The sequence below is a fragment of the Malus domestica genome, chromosome 03 (assembly GCF_042453785.1).
Source record: "Malus domestica chromosome 03, GDT2T_hap1".
In the NCBI taxonomy this organism is placed as follows: Eukaryota; Viridiplantae; Streptophyta; class Magnoliopsida; order Rosales; family Rosaceae; genus Malus; species Malus domestica.
Window position 1 is genome coordinate 30,687,685 of NC_091663.1, and position 13,640 is coordinate 30,701,324.

General features: G+C 37.0%; 1 pseudogene; it reads left to right on the forward strand.

The window, feature by feature from the left end:
• Window positions 1-2,435: 2,435 nt before the first annotated feature.
• On the forward strand, window positions 2,436-9,107 carry LOC103430018 (uncharacterized; annotated as a pseudogene).
• The last annotated feature ends 4,533 nt before the right edge of the window (window positions 9,108-13,640 follow it).

The window sequence follows — 13,640 nt, forward strand, 5'->3', positions numbered from 1 at the left end:
GGGCTGTTAGTGAGTGCAATGGGGAAAGTTTTATTAATTCATAGTAGGTACGAAAACCCTAGCAGACCCTTCTAACATTCGAATACGTAGCATGATCTCCTTCAACAAGTTTTTTTACCTTTGGTAGAGTCACTCGTTTGGATGTGCTTTTAAAATAACTAAAAAAACTTTTGATGAAAATGGGGTTGAAACTAATTCTTAGAAAAAATCCAAGTAAATCCTGGAAAGCACTTTAAATGCTTCATGAAAGAAGCACATATCTAGTGTTTCTTCCAAAAAGCTCTTAAAGTGCTTTTGGAACCCAAAATCAATTTCACTAAAAGCACTTCTATTCATTTTAAAAGCATTTCCAAACAAGTCCATATATAACGGGAGACCTCTCAAAAAGCACTTTTCTAATAACTAAGACCTAAAACCTTCTTTCCCATCATTAAAAATACATAAAAGGATAAATCATTGTTCCTTAGAGCAACTCCAGCGTGGGCTGGTGCTCGGGGAACGGGGGACGAAATAAGGCCAGATAGCCGGCCTTGAAGCTCCAGCGTGGGCAGCCCGAGGGAGAGTGGAGGCCCGAGCTCCGGGCCTGTGAGGAATTGCCAGCCCAAGAGCCCGAGTGGATGTGACGCCAAGCCTGACATCATCCTGGTGTCAGCCCAATTTTATATTTTTTTTTGTCAGGCGCGTATGACTCACCCGCACGTGGGGGCACGTTAGTCGACAGCTTTTCTATGTATGGGGCTTGCATCGCAGTCTGCCGAGGTTACCGTTGGGAAGCCACATGGCTTCCCACGGTCCGTTCGATCTCAACGGCTTTTTAAATTGGACCGTCTGATTTGCAAAGGTAATAAAAATAAAAAAATCTTATTTAATATCAATGATTGATATTATTCTGCTTTATAAATAAATAAATAAATAAAAGGGATAAAAATCTTATCGAAATCCATCACCAATAATTGTCTTTTCGGACAATGACACGTGGTGTAACGAGAACGATTAAAAATCTTATCTGAAATTACAAATAAAAAATTATTCTGTATTATTTAAAAATATATATATATTATTGCCTATTGCCAGAGCTATTCAAGTGCAACGGTGGAGATGCAAAAGGCAGTTACTGTTCATTAAGGGCAATTACTCTCCACAAGGTGGATTGAATAGTGAATAGCCTGGGGGGAGGGCTTCCACGCTGGAGTTGCTCTTATAACTTTATCGAAATATTTCATTTAATTTAATTTGTGTATTTGTAACATTGTATATTTTTGGACTTATTGCTAGTTATTATGATGTGGAAGAAGTTTCTTCAGACGGAACCTAGAATAACTATAACTTATTACAATATAGAGTTTATTTCTATGGATTTAGATCCTCTCTTGAGCTAATGGAGAGGATCCTCCTGACCAATCATCTTGGGTCGTTGGATTTTTATCAAACAGCTACAAACAGGAGGTTCCTTTAAAGTTATAACAATTATAACCGTTGGATAAAAATCCAACGGCCTAAGATGATTGGTCAGGAGGATCCTCTCCATTAGCTCAGGAGAGGATCCAAATCCACTTTATATTATAGGTCCAAGCTAGGACCGAAACCTTTTATGACTAGGTAGAGGCTTCTATTTAGAGTGATGGTTTACCATCAGTAATGCTATTCTTACCACATTAATATACCACATTATGTGACATCTAATGTGGCTGTCCACATCATCTAAATTAATCTTAATTTAATTTAAATTAAAAACCATTTAATAAACCAATAATATAAAAAAATCTAGAATTAAATGGTGATTTTAGCATTCGAGGAATCTTCTTCTTCCTTTCTTCCTTCCCCGTTGCTTCTTCTCACGTTTCTTCTTCCACGCCATTTTTTTGTTTCAGCCCAGAATGACGGTTCTATGATTTCACATTTATTCTTCGCGAATGATTCTGTGTTGTTTTCTCATGCTACTAAAAGAGAAGCCCGATGAGTCTTAAGCGTACTAGACTACTATTCTAGCACCTCTGGTCAGCTAGTCAATCTGGAAAAAAAAACTCCCTTTTCTTCGATGCTGGCTTCTATAAAAAGGAAGATCGCTAAATGTTTGAATATCCAGACTCAGGAGAAGTTTGGAAAATATATGAGGAAGAATTCTGGGCTGAAACAAAAAAATGGCGTGGAAGAAGAAACGGGAGGAGAAGAAACGAGGAAGGAAGGAATGGAGGAGAAGACTCCTCGTATACAACAATCACCATTCAATTCCAGATTTTTTTTATTATTGGTATATTCAAAATTAGGTCCTAGGTTAGAATTCCATAAATAACTAGTTCACTATTAGTTATTACGCTTAAATAATAGGTATCAAGTTCGAACTAAATTATTATTCCCTTATTGTGTCATAATATCAAAAAGTAATAGTGGGTCGTTTGGTTGTGGTTCTGTAGAGACATTAGCCGCAGTGCATGAGATTATATACATATCCCGGATAACATCTTTCTTTCTTCACAGTGTGCAGTACATCATCCAATTCCAACCAAGAAGCAACCTCTGCAAATTACAAAACCAAATATCCATCCGTCCCTCCCTCATCCAACCATGTCAGGCAAAGGCCGTATGCTGAAGAACGTCAAGAAGTTCGCTGACTTTCAATACAAAATCTTCACAGAAAAATATGGCCAGCAGCTCATTGACATTTTCGAGTTCCCTGTCAAGCTTGTCCTCTCTCCTTTCACTCTTGCTTTCGACATTGCCGGCTCTGCTCAACGTGGCTTTGGCGTCCCCGAGTTGGTTTCCAAGCTATCTTACATGTCAATCTTTGTGAGCTCTTGTATCCACAAATATTATCACTTGGGATTTTTTCTGTCTCTGTAAAGTTTGATAATTTAGCTGCTTTTTAACTTTTTAGTGGAATTTTTTACCCGGTTTTGTGGGTTACTAGGTATCTGCATGGGTGTTTTTGGTGTTTTCCGAGTTTTCGGGTATAGAGACTGGATTTTGGTAGAAATTAACAGTTATTTTGGGAGGTTTGTGTCATTTGAAAAATTGGGTAGATGGGTTTTGTGTGAATTTTTGTGGCAGTGAATATATAATCAATTGGTGAATGGCAAGTTGAATTGCATTTGTAGTTTAGTCAAGTAGGTTATGAGGTGGTGCTACTATTCTTGGGAACTTGCATAATACTTAGTGGTGTATTCTGTTTGGGTTTTCTTCATGCTTCAGGCAGTTGCTACTTTAGGGACTTATGACATAGCATTAGAGATGGGAAAGAAGGTGATATGCCAAAGATAATTTATCCGTTCAATTTTCACGGTGGTCCTTATCTTTATTTATGTTTATTTTCTATGCTTGGTATTACAGTGTCTAGCACTGTAATCGTTTGTAGTTGCACTATATATATCCATGTATATATGCGTATATATATATATATATATATATATATGTTTGTGTGTGTGTGTGTGTGTGTGTGTGTAGATTGATCATCTAACAGAAAACATGTTAAACTAAGTAGAAAATGAAACTGATATGTATTATTGTATAAGGGTGCTGCCTTTCTATTATTTTGTAGTGTACTACTTTTGTTGTGCTAATTACCATTCTCTATCATTCAGAATTAATTTGCACACAATAATGTAGAACGTTTTATGTGTAAATTTTTAAACCATGGTCCTAATGATAGTTGCTCTCTAAGCTGCCAAATGAGGTGTAAAAGAATCTTAGTGGTGAATTTTTCCTTGGTGAACTTGATGACATTACTAGATTCATAGTTTATTGAAGTTAGATGATTTCTTAACTGCACTCTTGAAGTGCAGGAACTGTGGAACCTGCAACGGTTGGCAGGCATTGCGGTGTACCATGTGCAGAGGATCAGGGAGGGTGCAATACCAAGTGAAGAATTACACCCTAAGAAGGTAGACTTTCCTTCATTTGGATTTTGACCTCTATGTCTGGAAAACAATTAACTCTATGAGTTATAATGTGCTCCTATTTGTTACAAAGTGAAAAGATATTTAAGCAAAAATGGAGCTGTAGGATGCATGATTCAACAACTATTATTCTTGAAGTTTTAACTTGCCAAATATATGTTGGAAAAAATTGTAAGTTGTGCTATAATTTTGAATAACATATGTCTATTGAGTCCCAGAATGGGCTAGAAAATCTCCAGTCTGTTGCCAAAATCTGTGATATGAACCTGATAAGAAGATTTGACTGCTCCTTATGGGTCTCATAGTATACTCCTTCAAAACCAAACTATGGTTGTCATTCTAAAAATGGGAGTCCATTTGAATGCTGGAATTTTTTATATTTCTAGGCAATATTTCTTAAAAAGCCTCTTCTGTTTGACTAAAAGTGGGCGTTAATAGCATTTCAGAAACAAATTAACATGTTGCAATATGATTTTTGAAACAATATAAGCTCTGCTTCACTCTTTCTCCTTGTAACCATAGTTTCAGACAATCGAGGTTGGTAGTTAATGCTGGATTAGTTGAACATTTTATTTTTATCTTTTGTTTGTAGTATGTTTCGTCTATTTAATGGTTATTGTTTATAAATATTATCATGCAGTGAGTCCTTTATTCAACCACCAATATGATATCATCTTCATGCATTTTATTTCTCTGTGATCTTTATGCAGTGGAGAGAAAGCAACAGCTGAATGTGTTGCAGATGCCATTGCTGATAATCGGGCTGAGTTGGTTCACCTTCCATCCTCCATAAATCTTGATGCGCCATTGCCATCTAAAGAGTGCCCAACCTGTGATGTCACGGTAAACCCTTTGGCCCCACGTAAAGTTGACTTATTTACATATATTTACCACTATATCAAACTCATGATGAAATATATACTGTATTGCAGGGTGTGATGGGCTGTACGGAGTGCAAGGACAAATTACAAGTCAGAATCTCTGCAGATGATGTGAGCAATTTTTGGTTTTATATAGTGTGAAATTATATTATTTTATGTCTTAGCTTGATCTAAAACTCTGAATGTTCCAACTTGATCTTTACTTTCACTGTGATGCATAATTCAACACTAATGTGTGAACTTGCCTCAGCAATCGATAGTTCCAAATACTCGTAGAGTTCTCAGTACATTAGTTGATTTAGTGTTGTCATATTTGGAGTTGCTTTAATATGTTTCAGAAGGGCAGTGTGTTATTTCAAGCAAACGTGTGTCAATCATTCAAAAGGAATTGGTTTACCACGATGATACAAATCATACAATCCATATCCATTTAACTTGTTAAGAATAAAAAAACTCTAGCCATGTTACTTTGTTTTATTTATCTTTTCAAAGTTAGTTTGTAGAGGTTGCACTTGATGCGATGGCAAGTGCCTTCGCCCATGAGCGGTAGGTCTCGGGTTCGAGACTTGGGAGCAGCCTCTCCATAAAATGGGGGTAAGGCTAGCCGACATTCACCTCTCCCAGACCCTGCGTAAAGCGGAAGCCTTGTGCACTGGGTACGACCTTTTTCAAAGTTAGTTTGTGGCATTATATAATCATGTTCTCGTATTTCATGAATTCATTCTTAATGATGCTTCCATCCTCATAGGTTCATTTTATTTTTCCTCGCAGATCATGGAGCCTCCATGGAAAGCCTACAATGTTTTGAGAAGATGGACTACCCTTATGAGGCTAGTATCAATTTTTTCCTATGCCATCTCCTATTACTTTTAGTGGGAAAATATTTGTTTTGACGAGTGTAATTACTAGCAAGAGAAATTTATAACAAGCTCCCATCTAAGTTTATGATGCCATGAAGCGATTTTCCTCCCACCAATCCTCTCTCTGAAAGACCAAGACTTAGGGCATACGTTCTTGGAAACACAAGGGATTTTTGCCTTCTGCAGTCTTCCCTAATCCAACAAATGAGGCCCCGGATGAACACAATATGAACTCATGTATTTTCAACATTGGAGACATGGTTTGATTATTAAACTACGCTATCTCATTTCTTCAATTCTTGTTGGCTGCTAAAGGATATTAGGAATGTCTTTTTTAATCTGAACACAGTTAATAGAGTCAAACTTTTTTCAAATATAGGCACTCTGGCTGCAGCGATAAAAGCTTCTCTTATAGTTGAGTCTGCTGAAAGAGTCAAATTTGGTGACTGTTGTGGGCATGCCCTTGCTAGAGAAGATGCCTTGTGTCTGAAGATAGTCAGCCTCGCATTGGATCTTTAAACTTTTGAATGATAATGATTTCGTTGTCAAGGAACTATCAAGGAATTAGAGCTCCATATTATCAAGCATTATAATAAGAGTCTTCAGATAGGGCATTCATTTTTGTTATTAGGTCAGTTGCTACAGGCTAATCATTATAACATACATAAAACCACAAACTAACGTTCTTGTTAATTGTTTCAGCATATAGTTCACAGCATGAAAGATCCCAGCATTGCTGCATTTTGGCTGTTTACCTTGCCTCAGGTTGTGGGGGGATTCGACTTCGATGATGATGTCAAGAAAAAAATTTGGTGGCAATACAAGGTTTACAATTTATAAATACTGTATCAAAAGTTATACACAGCCTTACATTTATGTTGTTTCTTATCATATTGTGACGGCAACATCCCAATGTATTGTACTTTAAAGATATTAGAACAATATAAGAGAAATGTGAGCTTTACCTTGGTTACCTTAGTCTAATTATCTTTTCATCTATTTCCTTGTTACTTTGTTATTCTTGGTTTAGGAATCTATGCGGTATGATCAACTTCGTGATGTGGTGGCCAAGCGAAAACCTGGCTGGGAGCAGTTGCAGGAAGTAAGAAAATTTCTGTGCATAATAACCACTTCTGTGGAACATTCAGCTAACAAGCTTTGGTTTTTTCGTTTTTGTATTGTTGGTTGAAAAAATCCACTTCATCTCTCGAAATTTATAGGAAACAAATTTAAGGTTCCTCTATTGGCCTTTTGGTCTCTCTTTAACAACTCTTTCTTTTCTTAATTTTTAGAAGAAAAAAAACCTTAATGTAAGCTTCAGCTCTTAATGTCGCATAACAGTGATTATCTTAGTTCCATGATTCCATCTGCTTCATAACATATCCATTTGTTCAAAAACTGGTTTCATATGCTGATAATTGAACTCTGATACATTTTTAAGAGTGCATTGTTTCTGCAATTTTCTGTAATGTGTTTCTTGAGAAAGATATTTGATATGAATTTGCTCATCATTGATAGGCCTTGATCTCTATAGATCCTGCTCGAGCCAAGGAAGATCCTGTTATTGTGAAAAATATCCCTTGCTATAAAGCAAAGAAAGCCCTTGAAACGGATGTCATGAAACTTGATCCTCCACCAAGGCCACAAAATTGGGGTGTAAGCAATCTATCTTCAACCTATATATTAGTTTCAAGTATTGATTGTACCAGTCAGAAAAAGGAAGATGCTCACCGTACTTTGGATAATTATGAACTAACAGTAGAGCATTGGCAGGAACTGGACCTTCCGTTGAATGCATCTTCTTGGAGCAAGGAGGACCTCAAAAACCCTGAAAAAATCTATGAAATGACTGTTCTTCTAAATGCTCAAAGAGAATTAGCTGACAAAATTTTGGATGCACAGTGGGAGACTATATGGCGTCAAGAAAGGGTTAGTAACTTAATAACGTTCTGTAACTAAAAAAATGAACAGCCTGCTTTGCCCTTTCTGTTTCTTAATGAGTTTGGTAAATCTATAGGAATTGAAGCAAATAGAATAGATTAATATAACAATCTCATAGACTAAAATTTTATGAGGCACACAACTATGAGGGCCATCTTTTCCTTTGATCATTTTTAGCCATGAACCATTGTTTTTCAGTCCAATGAGATTATATATCCAATTTGATGGTCAGTTGAATGAGATGTTGGAGGAGAAGGTACGGCCGTACATGCAGAATATTGACAGTGGGACCCTCTTCCAGCCTATTATATTACAATCACAAGATCAGAATCAAAAGGTTTTACAACTTATCCCTTTTCACTCTTTTATTAGCTCTTGGTGAGCATTGATTCCGAGTGTAAATTACAAAAATGCTTATTTGATGAATCCTAGTATCCTTTTATCCAAGCAAGAAGGAAGAAAGAATCCTAATGTCCTACCACTCAGATATTCTTTCCAGAATATTTCCACTTTCCCTGTTTTTCATCAGCTTATGGTGCTCAACTTCTTGCTATTTCAGTACTGACTCATCATCTTTAAGATATTTGGTCTCTAAACGAAGCATGCTTGTGTTTTAATGCATCATAGCGATTGATTTTGTGTCGTATAATTTCCTTCCATTCCACTTAGCTACAATCCGACTCTCAAATAAACATCAAGTTAGACTTTAGATTGTATTAGAAGTGTTCAAAATCAAATTGACTGTGACATGTAGTAGTGGAATCGTATACAAAGTTTAACAAAGTCTTGCGTGTCCAAACTTTGTGTTATTTGGACGATGCTTTCCGTGTCTTGTAATGCTTGATTTAGGCTTCTCTTCATTATTGAACATCCATTAGATAGCTCCATTTAGAACTTTATGGTTCGGCAGTCTGTTTAAATACTGGTGAAAAGCTGTTTTGCCTCTCAACTAATCACAGTACCATCAAGTCCGTTGATATCCCAACTGTAAAATGAAAGGTCTAACATTTTGCTGGAATCCTACTTGGGTTTCCATACAAATTGAAGAAAGTGCTTTCTACATATTAGCTTTTGTCAACCTTAGTTCACGGGTGGTGAACCTTAGGACCACATGTTTCACTTTCAACACATTGTTTTCATGCTGCATTGGTTTTGATCTATGAAAAACTAGCTAGTTTTTAAAATTGAGGTTTCACCTTATGCCGATGCATACATTTATGTATCGGCAATGCTGTAACTCTGTCGCATGCTTTGCAGAGGACCCGACAACGGAGATGGTGGTTCTTTTGATGATATTTCAGCCATTTTTGTACCCAGAAAGCACCACAGATTGTATGATTTTGTGGCTACACTGCCCTCCTCATTAGTTTATTTCCCTTATAACTCTCAGCTTAATCTCTTCCTATTTTGAGGCTATTGGCAGATCGATTGATGTAAATGTGAAGCAAATGACTAGCGTAGCCTGTTGTCGGATTGACGGTGCATGCCGAAATTTATAAGCCTTTTATCTATGATGAGCAAAGTTCAGTGTATTTGTTTTCTTTTATCCACTATTGTCTATGAGATTGAACTCAAGACCTCATTGGAGATTGAGTGTCACTTAGACCAAATGGTCATTGACGAATGTTGAATTCTTACTCTCCTTACATATTTGAATAAATGGAAACAAAAGACTAAATACAAGAATGAGCCTGGTTTAGGAGAAATTCTAGCATACGAACATCTCACACAAAAAGGAGCATTTTGTACGTGCATCCCACCATGCAGGCCCACATTTTGTTTGTGAGGTTCTGCATACGGGTTCTCGAATGCAAGAGTTTTCTCTTTGCTGTATGAGAGCAACTTCCATATATTAGTATACTATGACGTTTCTTCTTAATAACACATTACTATATGTTAATTTCTATCCCCATAACATTGTATCATTGATAAGAAATTTCACAGTGACAGTGTATCCATGCACGACTGGATAAACACGTTGTATGATTAAGCATTTTCTCGTTTCTTCGTCGCTTTCTGGTAATTATCAAGAGCATAACAAGTCACTATATCCACATGTAACATTCCACATCGACCAACGGAGAGGGGGGGTGATGTGCCTTATATGTACATACCCACCTCCATATAGCACAATGTCTTTTGGGAACTCATTGGATTCCATCAGAACTCCAAACTTAAAAGAGTTTGGGTTAGAGCAATTCCAAGATGGGTGACCCACTGGAAAGTTGCTCGTGAGTTCCCAAAAACAAAACCGTGAGGGAATGGTAAGCACAAAGCGGACAATATCGTGCTACGGCGGAGTCGAGCTAGGATGTGACAGACGGACAATATCGTGCTACGGCGGAGTCAAGTTAGGGTGTGACAGAATGGTATCAGAGCCACTTTGCCGTTCGGTGCGAGTGTGCCGACGAGGATGTCGGGCCCCCACATCGACCAACGGAGAATGGGTGATATGCCTTATATGTACATTCTCACCTCTATACAGCACAAGGCATTTTGGGAACTCATTAGCTTCGAATTCTATCGGAACTCCGAAGTTAAGAGAGTTCGGGCGAGAGCATTCCCAAGATAGGTGACCCACTGGGAAGTTGCTCGTGAGTTCCCAGAAACAAAACCGTGAAGGTGTGGCTGGGGTCCAAAGCGGACAATATCGTGCTACGATGGAGTCGAGACTGGGATGTGACAGAATGGTATCATAGTCATTATGCCGTTCGGTGCGAGGGTGCCGACAAGGATGTCGGGCCCCTAAAGAGGGTGGATTGTAACATCCCACATCGACCAACGGAGAGGGGGTGATGTGCCTTATATGTACATGCTCACCTCCATATAGCACGAGGCATTTTAGGAACTCACTGGTTTCAGATTCCATCAGAACTCCGAAGTTAAGCGAGTTCGGGCGAGAGCATTCCCAGGATGGGTGACCCACTAGGAAATTGCTCGTGAGTTCCCAGAATGGGTGACCCACTAGGAAGTTGCTCGTGAGTTATCAGAAACAAAACCGAACTCACGAGCAACTTCCTCGTGAGTTCTCAGAAACAAAACCGTGAGGGCATGGCCGAGGTTCAAAGCGGACAATATCGTGCTACGACGAAGTTGAGCTGGAATGTGACACCACGTGTCGTGTGCATTAGGCGTCTTGACTTGTACTATTTTCTTTTTGGCCAAGGTTTTCACGGTTCCTCTAAAACTGAAAATTTATTTCGTAAATAGTATTTTATCTATGTTGAATGAACGAAGATTGCTTAAGGGATAAGCAACTGAAACACATCAAGTTCGGTCCCAACATTTTAGCAAGGTGTTCAGGATATATGATGACATTTTTATTCACCATCATAGGATAAGTTTAAATTTTGAGATTGAAGTCCATTCATTATACATATCTTAATACTTAAACTCATCCAATAATGATAAATATTACTGTTTTCTTTTTGGCCAAGGTTTTCACGGTTCCTCTAAAACTGAAAATTTATTTCGTAAATAGTATTTTATCTTTGTTGAATGAACGAAGATTGCTTAAGGGATAAGCAACTGAAACACATCAAGTTCGGTCCCAACATTTTAGCAAGGTGTTCAGGATATATGATGACATTTTTATTCACCATCATAGGATAAGTTTAAATTTTGAGATTTAAGTCCATTCATTATACATATCTTAATATTTAAACTCATCTAATAGTGATAAATATTAAAAATGGTGGTGAGCATCCCATCACTTGAGGATGGTGAGCAAAAATATTACCGACAAACAAGCAAATATGATTCACTCAAAACCAAATTTGGTTTTACAATAGATGTTTTCTATCTTGCGGCTAACAAAAGAATAACTTTTAACATACGTGCTTGTTACTGGTTTCAAAATATGAGTTATAGGAGTGCAAAGTATAACTGGCCCAAAAACTTAAGTTGTTAGAAAACCGGTCAAAAACGTATATCAAACTTACACCCTCAATTACTCATTTTTCGGTTCCTTTTACATTGAAGAGGCATAACGGTGAGAGAGAGAGAGAGAGAGTTGAGCATAGTCTCACCCTAAACTTTGCAAACATACTAACAAAGAAATGGGAGATGGAGATCGAACTCAAGACATTGTGCAAAGGAGGCGATGATATTATTTTAGACAATTGCTAGGATCAAAAGCTCAAACATTAGGAAGGGATCACTAATATATCAAGGGTATGATCAAATATATTGGTCATACAACATATGTAGGGTTTAGGGTTTAGGGTTTATGCTTTAGGATCTGACGGCAAAGTAGTAGACTGGACTATCCAATCAACCCCATCTCCTAAAGAAAAGAAATTTCACACGGATGGAGTACTAATCTGTGGTTAGGAATCATGATTGATCTTATAATGCAAATTAAGGGAGTTATGAGTCATAACACACACATGTTAATTAGGTAACTTGAGAACCGTGCGTGGCATCCTCTTTCAGGTAAAAGTTCACATTAAGTTCCTAACCCTAATCTAATTTCAACAAAAGGACAACTACTCTCTTCTTCCTTCATGAATTATTCTGCTAAAAAAAAGACCACTCAACTAATCTCATCCACTTGAATTTCGTATGTGTTCTATCTTCAGTTTGGACAAAATTCAAAAGTTAACATTTATTTCTTGTCTAAACATACATTAATCTAGTGACACATCCAATTTAATCTATATTTCTTCTTCAACACACATTAATCTAATGAAATATTCAATCTAATCCAATATTAAACATCAAACAATATCTAAGGTCTTATTATTAATCCAATTTCAATACAAATAAAAATATACTCAAATACACAATTTTGAAGCTTTATTAAAATTTGTTGAACAGAAGCATTTGACATCACGCAGCTTCCCAGATGTCATATGCATGGACCGTCATTAGTTGCCATCTCTACATAGACAATGGACATATATATAGCATTGCCCATCCTACCCATCACATCTCTCTCTAGTTCTTGCCGACACATTGCAAAAGCAAATGAATCACGTATCACCTCTCTATTCCATGAAAATGAAAGCCCAAGTTAGGATAATGTATGTTCTAAGGCCTTAAGCAGAAGAAGGATAATTTAGATTTCTTATTTTTCTAAGTTATTGATTTAAATTACATAGATAAATAAGAATTTTTCAGATCATGTTTCAGTTTAATGACCATCTAATGCTAAAGTATTTAGTGAAAAAAAATATTAAAAATGATCGATATTAAAAGTTGGGTAGTAAATCGTAATCAGCAGACCTACAAGTTTCATACAATATTATCATGTTTTATATATAAGATAGTATTCAATTGGATTGTAAAGAATTTTCATGGAGTTACATATAATGTATACTTCAAGCAAATTCCCTCAAACTTATAGGGGGAGAATTTGATTTTGTTAAAGACTTAAATACACTATGAAGCTCTCTAAATCCAGCACTTTTAAAAAATTTATAAAATCAAAACACGACACATACGTAGACTTTTTTTATACATTTAAATTCCTGATTAATTAAATACACCCATTTTTTTAGGACTTTTATTTAATTTACTATAGAAGAAAGAAGGTGTTGATGAAATTGGGTTCCACCATAAAACCAATTGACAATATGGGAAGTAACCCAAGATCATATAAGCACATAGTAAACCCCTTGTTCCTCACCAATATGGGACAACTCTCAACATGCCCCCGCACGTGTGGCGGATTTTCAAGCCTACACTTGGACAACAACTGGGTGACGTAGAGCGCGTGTGGCCGTTTGGCTTCACACGTGGATAACCTTGCTCTAATACCATGATGAAATTGGGGTTCCACCATAAAACCAATTGACAATATGAGAAGTAACCCAAGATCATATAAGCACATAGTAAACCTTGTTCCTCACCAACGTGAGACAACTCTCAACAGGTGTCAAATTCTACAAAATATATGATAATGTGATGAGGATAATTATATATGACACGTCCAATTGTGCAACATTTATTGATTTTCCACAACTGAAAGGTCACTGATTCATTGCTCTAAATGAATTATAATGCAAAAGCTAAGCAAAGCTTCCAGTCAATGGTTGAGGTTCGGTAGTCTCAACATCCATGGC